This window comes from Saccostrea cucullata, unplaced genomic scaffold (genome assembly GCF_032062105.1).
Source record: "Saccostrea cucullata isolate Sc308-1 unplaced genomic scaffold, CSIRO_AGI_Scuc_v1 ctg5150, whole genome shotgun sequence".
Lineage (NCBI taxonomy): Eukaryota > Metazoa > Mollusca > Bivalvia > Ostreida > Ostreidae > Saccostrea > Saccostrea cuccullata.
This window is the reverse complement of record NW_026929752.1, coordinates 1-19,537: the sequence shown is the minus strand read 5'-3', so window position 1 is coordinate 19,537 and position 19,537 is coordinate 1. Positions and strand designations below refer to the sequence as shown.

General features: G+C 31.5%; 1 long non-coding RNA gene across 1 annotated transcript; it reads left to right on the top strand.

Moving 5' to 3' along the window:
- Nucleotides 1-2,235: 2,235 nt before the first annotated feature.
- LOC134282142 (uncharacterized) lies at nt 2,236-5,167 on the top strand. Its single transcript, XR_009995222.1, has 3 exons — nt 2,236-2,367; nt 2,830-2,901; nt 5,099-5,167. It is a non-coding gene; the product is annotated as an uncharacterized LOC134282142 (long non-coding RNA).
- Nucleotides 5,168-19,537: the final 14,370 nt, after the last annotated feature.

Genomic DNA, 19,537 nt, shown 5'->3' with positions numbered 1-19,537 from the left:
TATTTATTTAAAATGTTTTTAACCTTACAAATAAGATGCAAAAAAAAAGAAACAAAAAGAATTTGATGTAAAGTTCCAATCACTGAATTTCTTTTTGGAGTATTTAAAACATCACATTACTTATGGTAAAGGAAATCGTTCTCTTTGAGGGCAATAATGGTGTACAGTACCGACCAGACCCAACCTGACACCCAAGCAGTCCCAGAAAGCAGTCCACGGGACTGCTTTGGGACCGCTCTGGGACTGCTGTGGGACCGCTGTGGGACTGCTCTGGGACCGCTATGGGACTGCTCTGGGACTGCTCTAAAAAGCAGACCCAGCAGTCCCAGCAGTCCCAGCTGTCCCTGGGACTGCTTTCTGGGACTGCTTTGTTCACTCATGTGTGAAAAAAGGTTCTGAGTGACATGATAGCTCCGCCCCCTTGTGTATTCTGAATTTGCAGGCCCCCTGTTGTTTTGTTTACTTGCAGCAGAGATGAGTTTTATCTGTTTAAAAAGCAAGGATTTCTTACAATCTTTTAATAAGTAGAGATTATTATAGTTAATTAATATTTACCTAGACTGTATATTTACACAAATGTGGTTTAGAAAATTTTTTTTTAAAAATAAAGTTGTAAAATAAGGAATTTAGGAGAATATTAATTTTTTTTCTCCTAAATACAAGATAAGGTTTAGGAGAAAAAATATCAACATGTAGGCCTTTTTATTACGGGGGTATTTAATGTAAAATCAGATACTAAAAATTTGAATTGCTACTATTTAAAATAATTATTACACTTAAATAAAAGATTTTTAATTGAAAAAGGAACATGTTTTTAACCCTCAAATAGAAAACCTCACAATTTATTAAATGACCATAAAATAAAATTAATAAATTAATGCTACCATTCTTCCGTAACATAAACAATGTGGATAATCACTTGGGAAATTATTTATAAATTACTGGTAGTTTTTAATTTATAAACAAGTTATTAAAAGAGTACATTAATTTTAAAAATAAACAGTTGAAAATACCGGGAATTGTGATTTATTTCTTTTTTGTTTTGCTTCTGTTTACCTGGCCGATTAATGTGTATAAAAATGGTATCAACACTCGCGGTTTTAATCGCCTTTGGGCAGAAAATCAATTCATGTTATTTGTGTATACATATCAGCGTTTCACATCATTGAACATGCTGGTCAACAATGACCCTAATTTCAATCTATGTAAAGCAAAAATAAAATTGAGAAATGAAATGTGTATGAATTTCTTTCAGGATTAATTAATTTTGAACAAAATCTGAGGGTTCCATTCTGGTGATTTACAGATATACACTCTAACATTTACAAATAATAAAGCACTTAAAACTTAAAGCACAGTATTATAGAGATAGAGAAATTTAAAATAATTAAATTGACATGAAAGTAAAAATAATCATGACTGAAAAATAATACTGGGCAAAATTAACAAAGATTTTTTTTAAAAGCCCCAATACTTAAAAAAATTTATTAGAGTATCCCGATAGTATGGAAATTGGCCATATAACGATAAGATCTATTTAAAGCTTGTTCTGGTGGAAAATAAATAATTCACGTTTAATTTTCTGTAGAAAAAATTAATATGGGAAACAGTATCAGTCAAAGAAAATAAAGAAATGGAATTATTTATATACCAGATAATTTTGATTAATTTTAATTAATAGATAATAAATTTTAATTTTAATGAATTTTAATTTGGGACTGCTCTGGTGTAATATTCATGTTCAGTTTAATTTTATACATGTAGGTGTGAAAGCCTTCTTCCTTTGATAAATATTATTCCAAATTGGTTCTCTGCGCGTACTGTTAATAAATGACCTTCGCATTCATGTAAGGATTCCTGGCATACTACCCAGAATCAATTTCAACTGCCTTTTATAATCCCATTGTTTATTGGAAATCTCATTTCTGAGTTAGCTCCGCCCATTACATTAATAAACCCCGCCCTCTGGGACTGCTGGGACTGCTTTCTGGGACTGCTGGGACTGCTCTCTGGGACCGCTGGGACTGCTGGGACCGCTCTGGGACTGCTGTGGGACTGCTCTGGGACCGCTGTGGGACTGCTGTGGGACTGCTTTAGCAGTCCCAGAAAACAGTCCCCGGGACTGCTCTGGGACTGCTTTGTGTCAGGTTGGGTCTGGTCGGTACTGTAACAGTTTTGTTTTTACATAATTGTCCTTTTTCATCCTTCTATGAATATAAATTGTGTAAATGAGATTGTGTATTTTTATGTTATTTTAGATATGCATTCCAGGATGGTGACTGAAGCTCATCTTTGTAAACACCTAAATGCCTAGAATGAACTTCAAAACAGATTCTGAAAGTTTAACCAGTATTAATCTTAAATATGGTAATTATAACTTTTAAAAAGGATAAGATTTTTTGATCATATTGCTTTTAGACTTGCAAATACTACATGTAACTTGAAGCTTTTCATGTAAAATTTGAAATGCAATTGAGTTTGACCAATTTCACACTACTAAGAGTTATCTCCCCTTGTCGCCATAACTCTCATTTTTCCCACTTTGCCCTTTGTAAGTTACCTGTTGGGCTGTTATTATTTTCAAACTTCAAACGTTATTGGACAATTTAGATCTGTACCTGTATTGCCAAAGTTTGGGGCAACATGAAAATCTTAATGAACATATTCATTACAGATTTTATCTTTAAGATACTGAAAAATAAATTTGGTAAGGTTACAGAGGGAAAACAGGGCCATACGCCAGATTGACCCCACATAGGGGAATAACTTTTGTAAAATTTAATGTGAAAGTTTTCTATTTTTTTAACATATATTTTTTTTAACCTCAAGGACAAAAAGTATACACTTGGAACACACACAAAAACAGATGGATCCATGCCAAGCTAAAGATTAATGCAGAAGGTAAGTTCAATTTTTCATTTCGTAACTCTTCTGGTTTTATCCAGATCGGACCTTAATTACATATAAGTTTAAGTCAGCTTCAGTATAATAGAAGGATATGGAGATAACGAACAGTATTCAATCTCAAAGTCCATAAAACTATACAAAATAAGAGCAGAGCAAACACGGACCCCTGAAACATCAGAGGTGGGATCAGGTGCCATAATAAAACACCTATTTACTTACTATTCGGAAAATAGCTTGTTTATCATCTCCCTCAACAGCAAACTATTTCCCTCGGCTGCATCTTGGGGAATAGTTGCTGTCTTGGGGGACGATAAACTAGCTATTGTCCTCATAGTCAGCAAATAGGTGTACCGGTACATGTATACTGTTTTTAGCTCTTCTGAGCCAAAGCCTTAAAGAGCTAATGCTATGGCCATTTGTGCGGGGTGCATAAACTTTTTAGAATGTGGGCCATAACTCAAGATCCCCTTGGACAATCATTGTCAAATTTTTTACAGGGCATCCTTGGCCCAAAGGCTACCATTTATACTAAAACTAGGGCTTGGACCCTTATACAAAGGGAGATAATCAGGAAAATAAAACCAAAAGAACTTTATATTGACCTAGAATTGTTAAACTTTGTCAGTTGAGGCATCTATGGTTTTTGGAGAATGTTGACCAAAAAGTAGGTCACCATGACCTACTTATGGTATTTTATAGCTCTACTGAAATATCTTTAGTCCTAACTGGCTAAGAATTACCAAACTTTCTCTGTTGATGTATTTTGGGTCTTATAAACTTAGAGGCTTCAAATACTAGCTTCGCGGATTATAAAGCGTAAACTGGCCCAAACCAGGTTATCATTAAATAATTTGGCCAAGAATTATAGTCATTCCTTAAATAGTTGACCTTGAACTTCTAGTTTAACCCACTGTTAAAAAACTTTCTTTGATCATAACTTTTGAGCTGATAGAGTAGGGCTTTCATATTTCACAGATTTATTCTTTGTGACAAGTCCTTCCTTGGATAACAACAATTTTGACCTCTGACCTTGACTGACTTGCATTAACCATAAGCAGGGATTGACATTAACGGTTGTCCGATTGCCCGGGGCAAGTAAAAGCTCAGTTCGGGCAAGTGAAACAATAAAGGTACTTGTCCGATCGGGCAAGTAAATATTTTTTAAAGAAACGCATAGAAAATTTTTGAAGTCGAATGGAGAACAAATAAATATTAAACACTTAATTAGGCATTCGGAACGCTGTGTTTTTCATTCGGAAACCCTTCAGATGCGATATAAGATAAGTCGTTCTAATTAAACGTTCTTTCAATCATCAGATTTAATTTCTTTTCCTTCATACAATTAAAAATCCCAGTCTTACTTTTATTTTTTAACATTTATTATCATAGTTATGACACAAAAAAATTATATGCTGTGTATTTGCCGGTTACACAAAACATTATCGACGTACGACTTATCCAAATTCTAAAGCATGACATACATGCTTTCTTGGCAACTGTCATAAATGCATGGCTTCGCAGTCGTCTCTTCATAATTATTTTGGGGGGAAGGACATTCAAAACAAATCAAAGGGGTCTACTGAAAATAAGATAAAATATGAAGCCAAACGAAAACGGGGGTTTATTGCTTCATGGCAGTCCGAATTTACAGGTCTGATCGACACAGAAAACAGTATGGTGTGCACCATGTGCCAAAAATTTATTTTCGGAGTTATTAAAATAATATTGAAAAATTAGGGTTTTTTGTTCTGTAAAATTTCGGGTAACTAAGTAAAAATCTAATTCGAACAAGTCAAAGTCTAAGTCCACTTGGCCAAAGGGCAAGTGGATCTAAAAGTTAATGTCAATCCCTGATAAGCTGGCATATGGGGTACCAGTATAAGTACAAAAAAACACATCTTTTTTGCGAGTTCACCCACAAATCAATGCTATTTAATGAATTTTAGATAAGAGAATTACAAGATAGATATTTGAGGACATAGTGAAAAAAAAATTTTAATGAATTTTAGATTTAAAAAAAAGTTTAAAAGATCATGGTTATGAATGCTAAAAAATTAATTATAGTTATTTAGTATTTATATTTAAGTTCTACAGGGAATCAACCAGGATTAATATGTGGATAATAATAATGTTCAGGGAAAAATGGGTTTTCCCTTATTCCATGCATTTAATATTTTCTTTTTCTTTACAGATAAAAGAGAACTGGAGAAGAATGAATTGATGTTAACATACTCAACATTAAATTTGGCTTAAATCTAAATATGTCTTTTGTTGTGATTGCTTCAAGAGCAATTAGGATCAGGAAATTTAAAGTGAAGGATAAACCAGAAAGTGGATCATTCAACAGATGAAAAAGAAATAAGCCTTTGAGGGAAATTATGTCAAATGCCTGAATTGAATATTTAAATTGCACCTAATTTTTGTTTTACCAACGTTTACAATATGTGAACAAATTTGAAAACGTGTGTTTAATATGCTTTATCTTTATATTTGCAAATAAAAACAGAGAACTGCCTTAAAACATTTTCACACACGTTGCACGTTATGTAAATATGAAAAAGTCAGTAACTGCCTGTAAGAATTTATTAATGTATGATATCCAATTTACTAGAAAAAAAGGCTTGATATAGCGTACACATATTGTTTTGGAAACGTAGACGGATTTTTTTATTTTCATATCTAATAATCTTTGTGTTTTGAAAACATATTGAAAAATGCAGCGTATATCATTTTATAATAAACAGGAAATTTTTAGTTTACCAGAGAAGCAAAACAAATTTGAATATGAAAAAAATCACCAAATTAATTGATAAAGGTCACGTCAGTATATCCAATCTGGCTAGTAAAGGCTTATATGCAATTTTAATAGAATGTACAATTAAATATTTTATGAGATATTGTTTTAAAGGAGATGTGAAATTCGTCACATGCTTCATTTAAAAATACAGATACAACAATAATAAGAATATGTCAGGGCCTTAGCATTGTTTATGCATTTTTACAAGAAGAGCAAATGAAAATATAAGAAAATATAAAAACATGAAGAATATACTTTTATTTCGAAATATTTTCAAATTGTAAAAATAATCAAAATTAATATGAAGTTGATGAAAGTCAAAATGTGACAAATATTTAAAAAAAAACACGCAATAAATTAAAATAAATATCCTGAATACATAACAACAAAGAAAATTAATATTTATTTCCACATAATTTTCATATATCTTAAATGTTGCAAAACTGTGTAATACATGAACACTGGTTATATATAAATTATAATTTAAGGTAATTGTGACGAATGTTTCTTTTAATTATCATTTGTAGCAATTAATATATTGATCAAATATGAAGAACATTTTTAGATTTCTTTTTTTGTATCAGTACATACTTAGAAATATACTAGACGTAAAGTATTCATTGCGTAACATATAGACTCTTAAAATCTGGATAAATGCTGAAACGAAGATGAATAACAACATATTTAATCAAAGAAGTCAGACATTGAATCGGCATGTCCACCATTAACGACAGACTCTGTAAGTTTTCTACCACAAACAAAACCGACAGGAAGTTCCTTGACATCTTGTTGAAGATCATAACTACCATCACATTTTGGAACCAGCTGCATAACATTGAATCGTTTCTTTTCCTGTCTACATTCGCTGTGTTCGTTCGATTCACATTCCGTTCTGTTGAGTTTCTGAGCTTTATAGATAACCCTTGGTATCCTGTTTTCGTCAACATCCGGTATCCATACCCAAGCACAGGGACCACTTCCGGTTTGAGTGGGACATCTGTTGGCTTCAGCAATCATTTTTGAAATTCTGTCAAGAGATGACAAGGGAAAGTTTATTCTTTGTGATTCCTGACCGGAAACTTGTTGAATGAAATGATGGGTCACTCCTCCGGCAAGGAAGACAAAGAGAATTGCAGATGTGATGATCTGAAAAATATATAAAGTTTTTTTTAAAGAAATGTTATGAAAATGTTTTGATACACTTCTGTTTGATGAATGCTTCTTTGAATATCGACGCATATTTTGATGATAGACCTCATAAGTTTAATTTCTTATACAAAATGCTTACCGAAGTATGGGTTTAATTTTTGGACATGAATACTCATTTAAGAATTAAAATTTGAATGCAACACGGTGTACTTCAGTAAAATGATTTTCAAATTAACGCAGTTATATTTTAAGATGTTATTTTTGTGTTTCAATAACCGGCTTTATCTTCAGGAAAAAGATGTCTTTGCTTTATAGGGAAGTAAAACGTTGGAAGTTTGAACGTTAGTGTGTATTGCTCGGACAAGTAAAATAGGGCTAAGATTCAACAGTTAGGTTTGTTTAAATTTTTGTCAAGTAAAGAATGGGAACACTTACCTTCATTTTTGTTACTGGTATTGAGAGAAACTTTGATTATTAGGTACAACTAATGAATTCCGAGGTTTACTGAAATCTGTTGCTTATATGCAAGTAGGAAAAGATTTGAAATTTTCCTAACGTGAGCTGGAGATTTTCAATTAAGTTTAGTCCTCCGTATTCCAGAATTATTTTTCCCTCCAAGTTTCTTTAATGATTCAGTGTGTAATTGGATAAAACAAAGTTTACTTGATCAAATCATCGTTAATCTCATTAAAAGAGAAGTTTTAATCAAGACATCTAGCTCTTTGCAACGAATTAAAAACAAAGAAAAATTAAAATTTTCATATAATGAGCTTGCAATTTTTCATTAAGATAATTATTATAAGTTTTGTCCTCCATATGTCAGATAAATTCGTCCCCCTCCAATTTCTTTATTTCTTCGGCTTGTCATTGGGTATTAAAGGTTTTATTCTTGAACAACCCTCATGTATTTCATTAAGATATTCTTTTTTATGGAAACACTTCGTCCTTTTTTAATAGAAAATTGAAATATTGAAACGCTAGTAATAATTTTATTGATTTCAGCAATTTTTTAACGAGGTAACCGCTAAGAGTTCCACTAAATTCCTATGTGTGCGTTTTAATGTCTATATATGGATGTCACAGTTCAAATTCATTTTTGACATTAAAATTGAAGTGTTTTAAATTTTTGTATTTTTATTTAAAATGAAAAATTCATAAATAGATACTTTTTTTTAAAAATATATGTGGCATGCTGATTTTTTGTCCATTAAATATTATAAATTGAAATTTGGAATATCTTTGATAAATAATCTTTATTTCGCCTAATTGAAGAATATCATTTTCTTATCAAGTTTAAAAAAAAAAATAATATTTATTTCATTTTTTTTAACTTTAACAAAAACCTTTCTTTTTACAAAATGATATGAGTAGTGAAATTTTATTTGTTCTTAATTTGAATGGTATATTCTAGGGATGGCAATCAAATGCAGAATTGGTAATCGGTTAACCATAAGACGTACCGACCCATTAACCGCTTAATCGTATCAAAATACATGTACACATATTCTAGACTTTTTTTTCAAAGTGCATGTAGCTCTTTTTATATGCCAACAGAAAGACTAAAGAAGACGACAGACGTTTAAATAATTCCATTTAATTGTCTTTATTCTGTATCAGAAAACTACATTTTTTTCAGTTTCTAAATATGAAAGTACAAAAAAAGAGAAAAAAGAAATTTTAAGCATATGTTTAGAGCAGATGTCCTGCAAGAAAAATTTTTTAACAATCAAAAAAGTTTGATTTGTAGCCCTAAATTACGAATGTTTATCTGATAATTTAATTCGATAGAGAACTGAATATGACACGCATAGCATTTCACGGTGTGCATAGTAATTTTATTATATCATTTAAGATACAAATGTATACCGGACAGTCTTGTTAACGGCACGTTGTTTGCACACTAATTTTTATTAACGCTACTCAAACTGACAAATTACTTCATGGTCTTAATCCTGAGAGCCATAATTATCTCCAAATCAGTTTGCAAAGTGTTGTTAAACGCTGAAATTTCAACCCTTTTGCAGTGATTTGTTTTTAAAATAAAACATTTAAAATAAAATTATGTTCAAATTTCTCAATTTCTCATTTTTTTCCAAATAAAAGATTACAAATTTTATAACCGATTCCCATCGTTCCGACCGAGTAATCAGTTAACCGGTTACAAATTGTCATCCCTAGTATATTCTTTTGAAAGATAGTAATGATATAGCACACTGCTAAATGTAAAAGAAGCGACTAATAAGCATAATGCATTGAATGATTTCATCTTGCATTCGAAACATTAAAATGAAAGAAGTATTTTAAATTCTTACTGGTTGTTACATGTAATATTTAAAATTCTTAAATTGTTAAGATTATAGCATACTGACCTGATAAAAATTATATTTTCTTCATTTTAGATTAATTTTGAAATATGTCTAATTAAAAAGCACAATCTTTTCATCAACCTCAAAAGTTCAAATTTTATTATAAATGGTTTGACTTTTCCGTTATTTCTACTCATTATCCTAGATTTTATCCCAGATTTTATCTGCAAAATCGACTTTAATTCAAGATAGATAGGTTTACAACTTCTCTTTTTCAAACAAAACTATATATATTAATATTTTTCATTCAGTTTGTAAAATTTTCCTGGCGTCCTAGCGTCCTCATTAACAGATTTTTTTCAAGGAAGAAGAGTAAACAACATAAAATAATTTGGTTTTGGGAAAACATATAAAATCATTTTCAACATAAGCTTTCAATGAAGGATTGATCAACGTGTAAGCATAAAAAATTACAAAAAAATTTAAAATTTTCAAGATTTTTTTTATGTAATTGTATTTTACAATAGTTACATGTAATTATGTATGATATTTTAAATGATTAAATCACAGAATTTTTAAATTTAAAGTGAAAACTTATTTTTTTTTATCTTAAATAATTAGAAGAATGCAAATATATTGTATTAAATAAATTTCAGATTTGATCTGTACAATGTATTACATAAAGCAATTCAATTCTTGTATTAAATGAAAAAAAATCTGTATTGTGTTTTATTTTTGTTTGCGAATACTTGTAATACATTTTTTAACCTTATTTCAATTCATTTATTTTATTTTTATTTCTTTCTTTTTTTTTTTTGCTGTTGGAAAAATTCAGTTACTGTCTTTATGCCTTAACTGGATTTTCAAGTAAAAAAGGGATTTAAATTTTTATTTTTACAATAACCTAAAAAGCATTTGTAAGTGACATTTTCCTTGATCAATTGATTTAAAAATTTAAAGGCAATATTCCAAAAAATGTAATTTTTGATAAGAAAGGTTGTGTTCATGATTAAATTAAATTGTGTATTACGAATTACTTGTTTGCATAAAATGAAATATGCAAATCTCGGAGAAAAAGTACACGAACGTTTCGCCGTAGATAACACACATTTGAAAACTGAAGCCAGTAAAGGTAAGCGTTTAAAACCATTATTTTTTGTGCATTTAATGTTCTCTCTTCAATCATTTGTTGAGAAAATGTCTAAATTTTGCGATGTAAAATGGTTATTTCGAGTTCAAAACAAGGCACTGTATTTTAGAATTAGAGTAAAGATCCGAGAAAGTACTTCATGAACAGCAGCGCGTGATCTATTTTTAGCGCGGAATTATTTCAAAACCACTTTTTATTATGGAGGCACAGAATTGAAGAAACTTAAACTACAGGAAAATTTAAAATTATACAACTTCTACATGTATATTAATTCTATTTTAAAAAATAGAGAGCATGAAGTATATAAAGTTTATAAACCCCTTTATAAACCCCTTTAAAAAGGGGAGTTGTGTAATATAGTGATTTAAAGTAATTAATAATAATTATTGATCAGTTGTTCAAAAGTGAATAGTGAATTCTAAAAAAAAATCTTGAATGCTTTGATTCCAGGCAATAAAAAATGTGCAACATCAAAATTAAATATTTATGAATGAACTTTTCTCCACTTGTAATTAAACAAATGTGGTATTTTAAGAATTTTTTTTAAGTCTGATATGGACAACTTATTTCAACTACCAGATTGGTATGTAAAACTCAATCTGTTAATATTTTCTTTTTAATTTTGCTTATTGTTACATATTCACTTTCATTTTTATCAATTATAAACCCATAAAAAAGATTTTTAAGTGTCTTTTCTATCTGAAAAGTCATATAAAAGTTCCATGCAGATTGAAAACTTGAAAATACTTCGTAAAAAAGTCTAAACATTTTCATTTGAATTATTACGAATTAATTAAGAAATTAGATAAATATCTGTTCAAATTTTTTTAATTTTAGTTAACCTACTTAGTGGTCACACACTCCAAATAAATGGGATGAATCTTGCGGTAAAATCGTTGATTTTCGCTAAGCACGTTGTGCTTCTGTTCGACTGCTATGTATCGGATTTGATAAATAATCCAATTATATTAAGAGGTTAATGTTTTTTCATATTTTTGAAAACGACAAAAATCGCTTTTAAATATAAAATGAGGCTGATCTGAGAAAATGGGAGACCTTGGAAAAACAAAAGGATGATTAGGTTGCTTGGTTAAGTATGTTTCCCCTTGTTGAAAGGGTCACATCAGCTGCAAGTCCTCTGTATTGATCACGTCGTTAAAATTAAGAGCAAAACAATTCATGTTATGAATTTGAATGAAACATGTCAATCAAATCATGGAAATACCTTGAGTAGTATTTACAAACATGATCATTATAACGAAAATGAATCAGTAAAAAATACTGACAATGAAGGATATTACTGAAAGTCCAGTAACATCGACATATTTGAAAGTAGTATGAGTTATTAAAATTAAAACACTTAGAACAAATATTTTCGAATCAAATGAGTTTGGAGAAAATCACTGTAACCATATAATACAATTTGCTAGAATTAACCTTAATCTTCTGGAAAGCGAGGATTTTTTAAGCATAATACAAATTTTATATACTAAGAACAATAATAAATCTAAAATTTGAACATATATATACATATTTACAAATTTATTCAAATTCAAGGACTCATTTCTGAATTCATACTTTAAATGTGGTTTAGACAATTAATACATGTATATCATGAAACAAATCAGTAAATTTTTAAAACCAAGAATACAAATTAGTTATTTAAAAGCCCTTAAAGAAGACATCTAAAAAATGTTATCATGCGCAGATTACAGTGTACAAAAGTGGAGGGATCCGGACTCCAACTAGTTTGCTTTTTAAATAATAAAGTAAAAGTGACCCTGAATCCGCTCTTACCTTCCCCCCTAGAAAACGCTGATTTTTGAAAAGTACTAGGTTTCAAACTATGAAGCATTAAAAAAATCAATACCACACCCACCCCTCAAAAAAATTTTTTTTCAAGTATGGGAAAGGATTTTACGGTTGTTGTTTTTTTTAATTTTGCTTGTCAGGAAATTTCTGTATTGTATTTTTTTGGACTGGGGAGGACATTCCCCTCCCCCCCCCCCCCGCCCCCGGCAAAATATCCTGGATCCGCGCCTGGTTATAATTATATGTTTTATTTGCAGATGACAGAAGTCAAGACTTCGAAAAACTGGCGTTCCGGCCTCAGTGTTACTGAATGTAACAGATTTATGCTGAAAAACGAGATGCATTGTGATGTCTCATTTAGAGTGGGGAAAGAAGAGAAGCTTGTTAGTGCTCACAGATATGTTCTTGCAAGCAGAAGTTCCGTGTTTGATGCCATGTTTTATGGTGACCTGCCCGAAGATAAGGAAATTAAAATTCCTGACATTGAACCACCTTCATTTGATGTTCTTCTCAAGTATAAATCTTTAAATATGTGTTTTGTCTTTTTTATGCTCTTTCTGATTAATCGTAATGATATTAAAATCTTTCCCCCTCTGTTTCAGGCCACTCTTAAGTAGACATTGAACTACGTAAATGCATTAATATTGTCACAATGAATTTTGAATGACAGATTACTAAATTGTCTGACAAACGAGATGTGTTTAGCTCTTGATCGTCAACTTTTTTTTTTTAAGTAACATCCCGCTATCATCTGTATATAGTGTTAGCTTTTCAGTTTATTCGAAATTCAAATGCATGCTTAGAATGCGATCAGTTTCTTTATCGTAACTGGCTACTGTCAGATAAGTTTAAGTTACATGGATTTAAATATTATTTAACCTTCGAAAATCTATGGGTATATGTAAAGTGACCTTGTATGCATTTTTAACTTGTCAGTGCGTCTTATTTGTCAGACTTGATTCATAACAATTGTTTGCTCTCTGATTTATACTGGATTAAACGGAATTTTCCGTTTACCGTTATCTATACAAATTGATTAGGGCGGATGCAGAATGCTTATTCTTATTTAGCACGACAACTCACCACGTGGATATTCAGAGTCCATTCTTTTTCACGGACTATTATTGTTTTGATATTCGTTTGATCTTTAATTATTCGTTATTAATACTTTTTAAATGGTTTAACTTGAATGGACTTATTGAAATTTATAATAAGTAGATAATTGAAACGAAAAACCTTTTCTACTAAAAAGCTAGGACCTTTTGTTTCAATCATTATTTTTTTTATCTACAGTAAAACCCGGTTAGTACGAACGATATCATTGCGAATTCACGGTTATAGCAAAGTTATCTTGGATTCCCAACTATATAAATTTAACAAATTTCTTACACAGATATTTCGAATTACGGATATAGCGACCTAATAAGATAGGTCCCAGTTACTTCGTTATAACCGCGTCTTACTGTATTTCTAACTGGCTTTAAGTAAAGGATCACTATATTACCAAAATACGATAATGCATGAAGAGAAATTAAAAAATACAGCTTTGTGTTGTTTGTTTACGTCTGAAATGCAATCGTTTTCCCATTAAATTGCAGATTTTGTATTGTGGAGATGTTGAGGTGAATAACGATACTGTCATTGGAGCCTTATACGCTGCTGAAAAATACGATGTTGAGGCGTTAAAAGAAGCTACGGAATCCTACTTAGACAAGAACATTACAAATGAAACTTTCTTCTCCGTTTTTGCAAATGCAAAGTTATTTGGCTTAGAAGCTTTGTCTAAAAAATGCATAGAATTTATAAATGAGAAAGGCGCATACTTTTTTCAATCACAATTTGCCTTACAGATAAGTAAGGACACCTTAAAAGAAATTTTATCCTCAGAAAACCTAGATATTGAAGAGTTGAAAGTTTATCATTTTCTGATAAGTTGGGGTGAAGGTCAGTGTGAGGTCAAAGGTCAGGAGAAGTCGGATGAAAATATCAGAAATTAGATAGGAGACGCAGTGTATCGAGTCCGTTTTCAGTTCATGGACCTAGATATATTTGTTAAAAACGTTTGCAAACGCAACATACTTACTTCGGAAGACAAATTAATTTTGCAGCAAGTGATTGTTGGTAACATGGAGAAAGAAAGCACAAAATTTAATCTTGGAAAGCGGAAACCTGCATTGAAGACTTGTAATGGTTTTCATAGTGGAAGCCATTTTGAAAGTTGCAGGTATCCCGATCATAAAATACGTAGACAGGATCATCGCACAGTCCCTTATTGGATGCAGCATTACATGTAAGTCCCTTATTGGATGCAGTATTAAGTCACTTATTGGATGCTGAATTAAGGGCGAATCCATGTTCTTTTCCTGATATGTATAAGATTTGGCATAACATGCTTGCAAACTCCAAATGAAATAGTAAATATACCTTCACAGAATGTAACTTGAGGGAATCCGTTGTATATCCAGTTCAACATTGTGTTACAGAAAACCTATACTTTTAATTCCCAACAACATATATCAACTATCAATGATTCTTCCAGGGGCCTTCAAGCTGGACAGGAACTCTCTTTCAACAATCTTTTTTTTTAGGAACAAGGTGTTCAATTTAATTTTTTGTCGACATGATGGAGAAAATAATGGATTTTCTGATTCCGGTGAACAATTTCCTTGCTTTACCTGTTCATTGCAATAATAAAAATATCAATAAAAAATGAATTTCCTTTTTTTTTCAAGAAAAAAACCTGAATAATTATATTGTAATTTATCTTTTTTTAAAATAACTACAGTATTAAGGTCTTTCTATCCTCTTATGATGCCATAGGTTTTAGCAAAAATGGCTATTGATTTAAATAAACAATATTTTTGATTTAAATTTGTTATACCATATAAAACAATATCATTAAGTCCCATAATTTATTGGATGCAGCATTAAGTCTCTTATAGGATGCTGCATTAAGGACGCATTCATGTTCTTTTCCTGATGCGAAGAAGATTGGTGGTAACGTTTCTGCAAACTCGATTGAAATAGTAAATACACCTTCACAGAATGTAACTTGAGGAAATCCGATGGATAACCAGTTCAATATTGTATTACAGAAAACCTATACTTTAAACTCCCAACAACAGAAATAAACTATTTGTGCAGCTTCAGAGGCCGTGAAGCTGGAAAGGAACTCTCTTTAAACAATCTGTTTAGGAACAAGGTGTTCAATTTGATTTGCTTTTCGACATGATAGAGAAAATAATGGTACTTCATTTTCCGGTAGACAATTTCCTGGGGTTATCTGTTCATTGCAGCGATAAAAATATCTGATGAAAACAAATATTTTCATAATTTCTTTCCAGAAAAAACCCGGATCTGTGTTCAAAAATACATTCGATGTGCAGTATCAACTCACGTTCTGTTCTGCTGAGTTTATTCGTTTTATACATATAACTTTTAGTATCCTTTTCTCATTAACATTCGGTATCCATACACAAGGACAGAACTACTTGAATGATACGTCCTTACAACTCGAAATGAAAGAAGAAAACATAACTTTCCCTTTTTCAAACTCTATGTGAAACGAAAAATGTCCTCAAATGCCAAAGACGCGCATCGATCAACGTAAACTTCGAGAATGAAACAAGCTTAATTTAGCAGGATATTCGTCCGAAAGGCCATAAAGCAAAACTCGGTTACAACGAAGTCGCTGGGACCTGTAGAATAACTTCACTTTATCCGTAATTCGTTATTACCATATAAGAAATTCATTGAATTTATTTAGCTGGGGATTCAAGATGACTTCGCTAGAGCCGTGAATTTGCAATATCCGTGTTCGTACTAAATGAATTTTGTTGTATTGAGAAATTGACCTTTATGGTGACTTTATACAATTCGTCTTCTTTTAAACGCCTTTTAAAACGAATGAAATTTTATCAATTAAGATATTCAATCTCTTTCATTCATTGATTGATATAGCCGTATTTCTTTGCACCCAAACTTATCCCTCTAATTTATTTCAATTTATTATTTTTTAGAAATCCATAAACTGACTAAATACATGTTTGAAAAGTAAAACCCAACAAAAATTAAAACTATAGTGAAAAATCAATTATTTTTAATCGTTAACTGGCATTAACTATAGAAAATACACTATCACGGAATACTTTCATGTACAGCAAAAGCCGTTTGAATATGCATGCATGCAGATCGACAAAATGCATCGAACCCAGCGATAAAACATTACCTAAATATACTGCTACCGTTTACAGAGATGTGCAAATATCGAAAGAAATATCATATTTTATTATACCCCCTGCTTGAAAAGCGGTAGGGTATATAATAATCGGTATTCCTGTCCGTCAGTATGTCCGTCTGTCTGTCTGTTATGCTTTGGGGTACCCATCTCTAATCCCCAATCCTCTCATACCACTAAATGAAATTTGATGAAACATTCACCGAATCTTTATCACATATTGACCCCGTTGGGACCCAGGTTATGATAGGTCCTCAGTACCCCCTTGCTTGTCGTAAAAGGCGACTAAATGGGGCGGTTCTTTGGATGAGACCGTATAAACTGAGGCCCCGTGTCACAGCAGGTATGGCACGATAAAGATCCCTCCATTGTCAAAGGCCCTAAGTGCCGAGCATAGACCTAAATTTGCAGCCCTTCACCGGCAATGGTGACGTCTCCATATCAGTGAAATATTCTGGAGAGGGACGTTAAACAGTATACAATCAATCAATTTATTACATATTGCCATTGTGCACCTCCTATTTTACTTTTTAATCCGATACATGCTTTTGGTTTCCCATAGTTAAACGTTATATTCATATTGGAGACGGGGGTATAATTAAGTGAGCTCATGGCTCACATTACCTCTTGTTTTTATTGAAATATGCATCTCAGAAGTCATATAATCCAATGATAACTCAACAGTAAAAATTGTCACCACGTAGCACCTGGACACACGCGGTCTATGCCGGTCAGTTAGGAAAAATTTCAAAGGTGGAAATCTCACTCATCTGGTATTTTTGTTGATTAAGAAAATATGCAATTTTTTTCAAAATAAATAAAACTCTTGTCTGCAATGTTGAAAATAAAATTTAGGAACATGGCTTGATTGTCTACATCAAATATATTATGAATCATGATTCAATACGAATCTTTCATATTTTGATTTTCCTGTGAAAGGAGGGGGATAAAACATACATAACACTCTCGGAAAATAATTTAAACAAACATCTGAAAAGATGGGATTTCTTTACGATCATTTCATTAAAGTTAATACTGTAATGATATAGAAAATTGATGGTGGATTGAAATGCTTGTGAAATCGACCAATCGAATCATTTTATATTTGACCAATCAGCGCTTACTTTATAACCAATCAGAGTTTCAGAATCATCAACCAATCATTAGGAATTAGAAAGAGTATAAATATAGACACCCATGAAATATTTGGTTACTTGGTCGTTACTCATTGTTTGAGTAACACCTCTTTGGCTAGGTTCTTGGGCTGTGTCGGGAAACAACAGAATTGTTAGTTAAACCACTCAGCTCAGGAACCTAGTTCCTTAATAGTGTGTCTCAGTGACTATAGTGTCTTGGTGACTTAGGATAGTGTCTTGGTGACTTTTAATAAAAGGTGTCTCTGTGACTTTAAGGTGTGTTTTTTTAGGTAGTTGCAGACTGTGTCGGGAAACAACAGGATTGTTGGTTAAACCACTCAGTCTGCAACTACAGTGTCATAACTTTATATCTGATTATTGGTTTAATTGTGGTTGATTCTTTTCTTATAATTCGTTGTCGTTAAGTTCATATTTGTTTGCTAATCATTATCCAGGTAGGACCGAGGAAAAATATATTATAACACGAGTTTGTCTATTTTTGCCAATCCAGATTTTATATTTGTCATTGTCATTGTTTCGTCTGCAGGAAGTTGACGTAAGTTTGTTTGATTCTATATTATAACGTAATTCTTAGGAAGAAAACCTAAGCGAACTCAATCATTTATCATTTGTATATTGTAAGAACGTTACAATACTGTATAGTGGCTTTATTTTTTTTTAATAAAGACCTAATATAACTTGATTTGAAGTTATTTTGAATTTTATACACAATTAACTAGTCTGATTATGTGGTACATGGATGATCAAAATATAATTGAATGTGAAATCAATTATAATTTTGACATGAAATATTTTTGGTCAATAATCAAAGCATAAAGGAAGGGAAAGCAAACTGCCGATGAGAATTCCATCTGAAACCTAAAATTAGCTTTTTTTATTGCTTTTGTCTAAATAATTTTTTTTATTATTCTTTATACGAGAAAGTTTTTGGGAAAGGTCTTAATCTTCCCATTCATATGATGTAGATTTCACGTTTATTTCCGTTTCAATATGGGCGTTTTTGGATATCTTTCTTGTCAAAGGTAAAATTATTATTCAATTTTTAAAACAAGTTTCGTTATCCCCGTCTGAAAAAATCCTTGATCTTTTCCAAGTCCTACATGTAATAAATGGAACCGGAGGAGAAGTGCGTGGAATTTTATGTATATCTATTATTTCCATTCTTGACTAACCAAAAAATCAAATACGGGTGTGGATAAAAAAAAATATATCACATTTGTATATTTTTATGACAAGTGCAAGCGCTAAAACTTATTTGCGCCAATGCATTGCCACTTGCCTTTACTCTAAAATACGTATGCGCCAAATTTTCTTGTTTTACTGTAACAAATTACTTGGTTTGGATTTGAGATTATTACAAAAGAATTTTGCCATGGAAAACAATCGCAGACTATATGTGAAATGTTATTCAGAGATAGACAATTTTCAGTTATATGATGTAAGGATACATTATGAACAGCAGTTATTCAACTTTAGTTACTCACCCCCTTTCAAAACCAAATAAATTCTCTTTTCTCTTTTCACTTGTGATATTTTCACTGACCAGACTCTGATCAGCACGGACTAAGTGTACAGGTATCAACACGCTAGAGATTGACAGTGTATTTACTACTGCATTTTTATGGAGCTTTTATTTCTCTTTTGTGATGCATATTTCAATAAATAGAATTCAGGGTGTATATCACTTGACTTAAACACATTTTCGAAACGATGCAGGAATCTTACAACCAGGTATGGATAAGTTCACAGTGTTCGACATGTTATTTGTTTCACAACTATGGCAAAGCTACGTCAACTATTCTTTATACCAAACTATTCTTGTTACCTTGTCATAATTGTAGTGTTGGGGTGGGGCGTCCGAAAATTGATTAACCATTGTTCAAAGAGACGTACATGTAGATGCTGTCGTGTCGATAAAGCATTGGATACTTTACACGTGATATACGTGTACATACCTTTAGACAGCAGTACAAGGTGCGCAATTATTATTTAACCCCTCAACATTTTAATATGTACATCGAA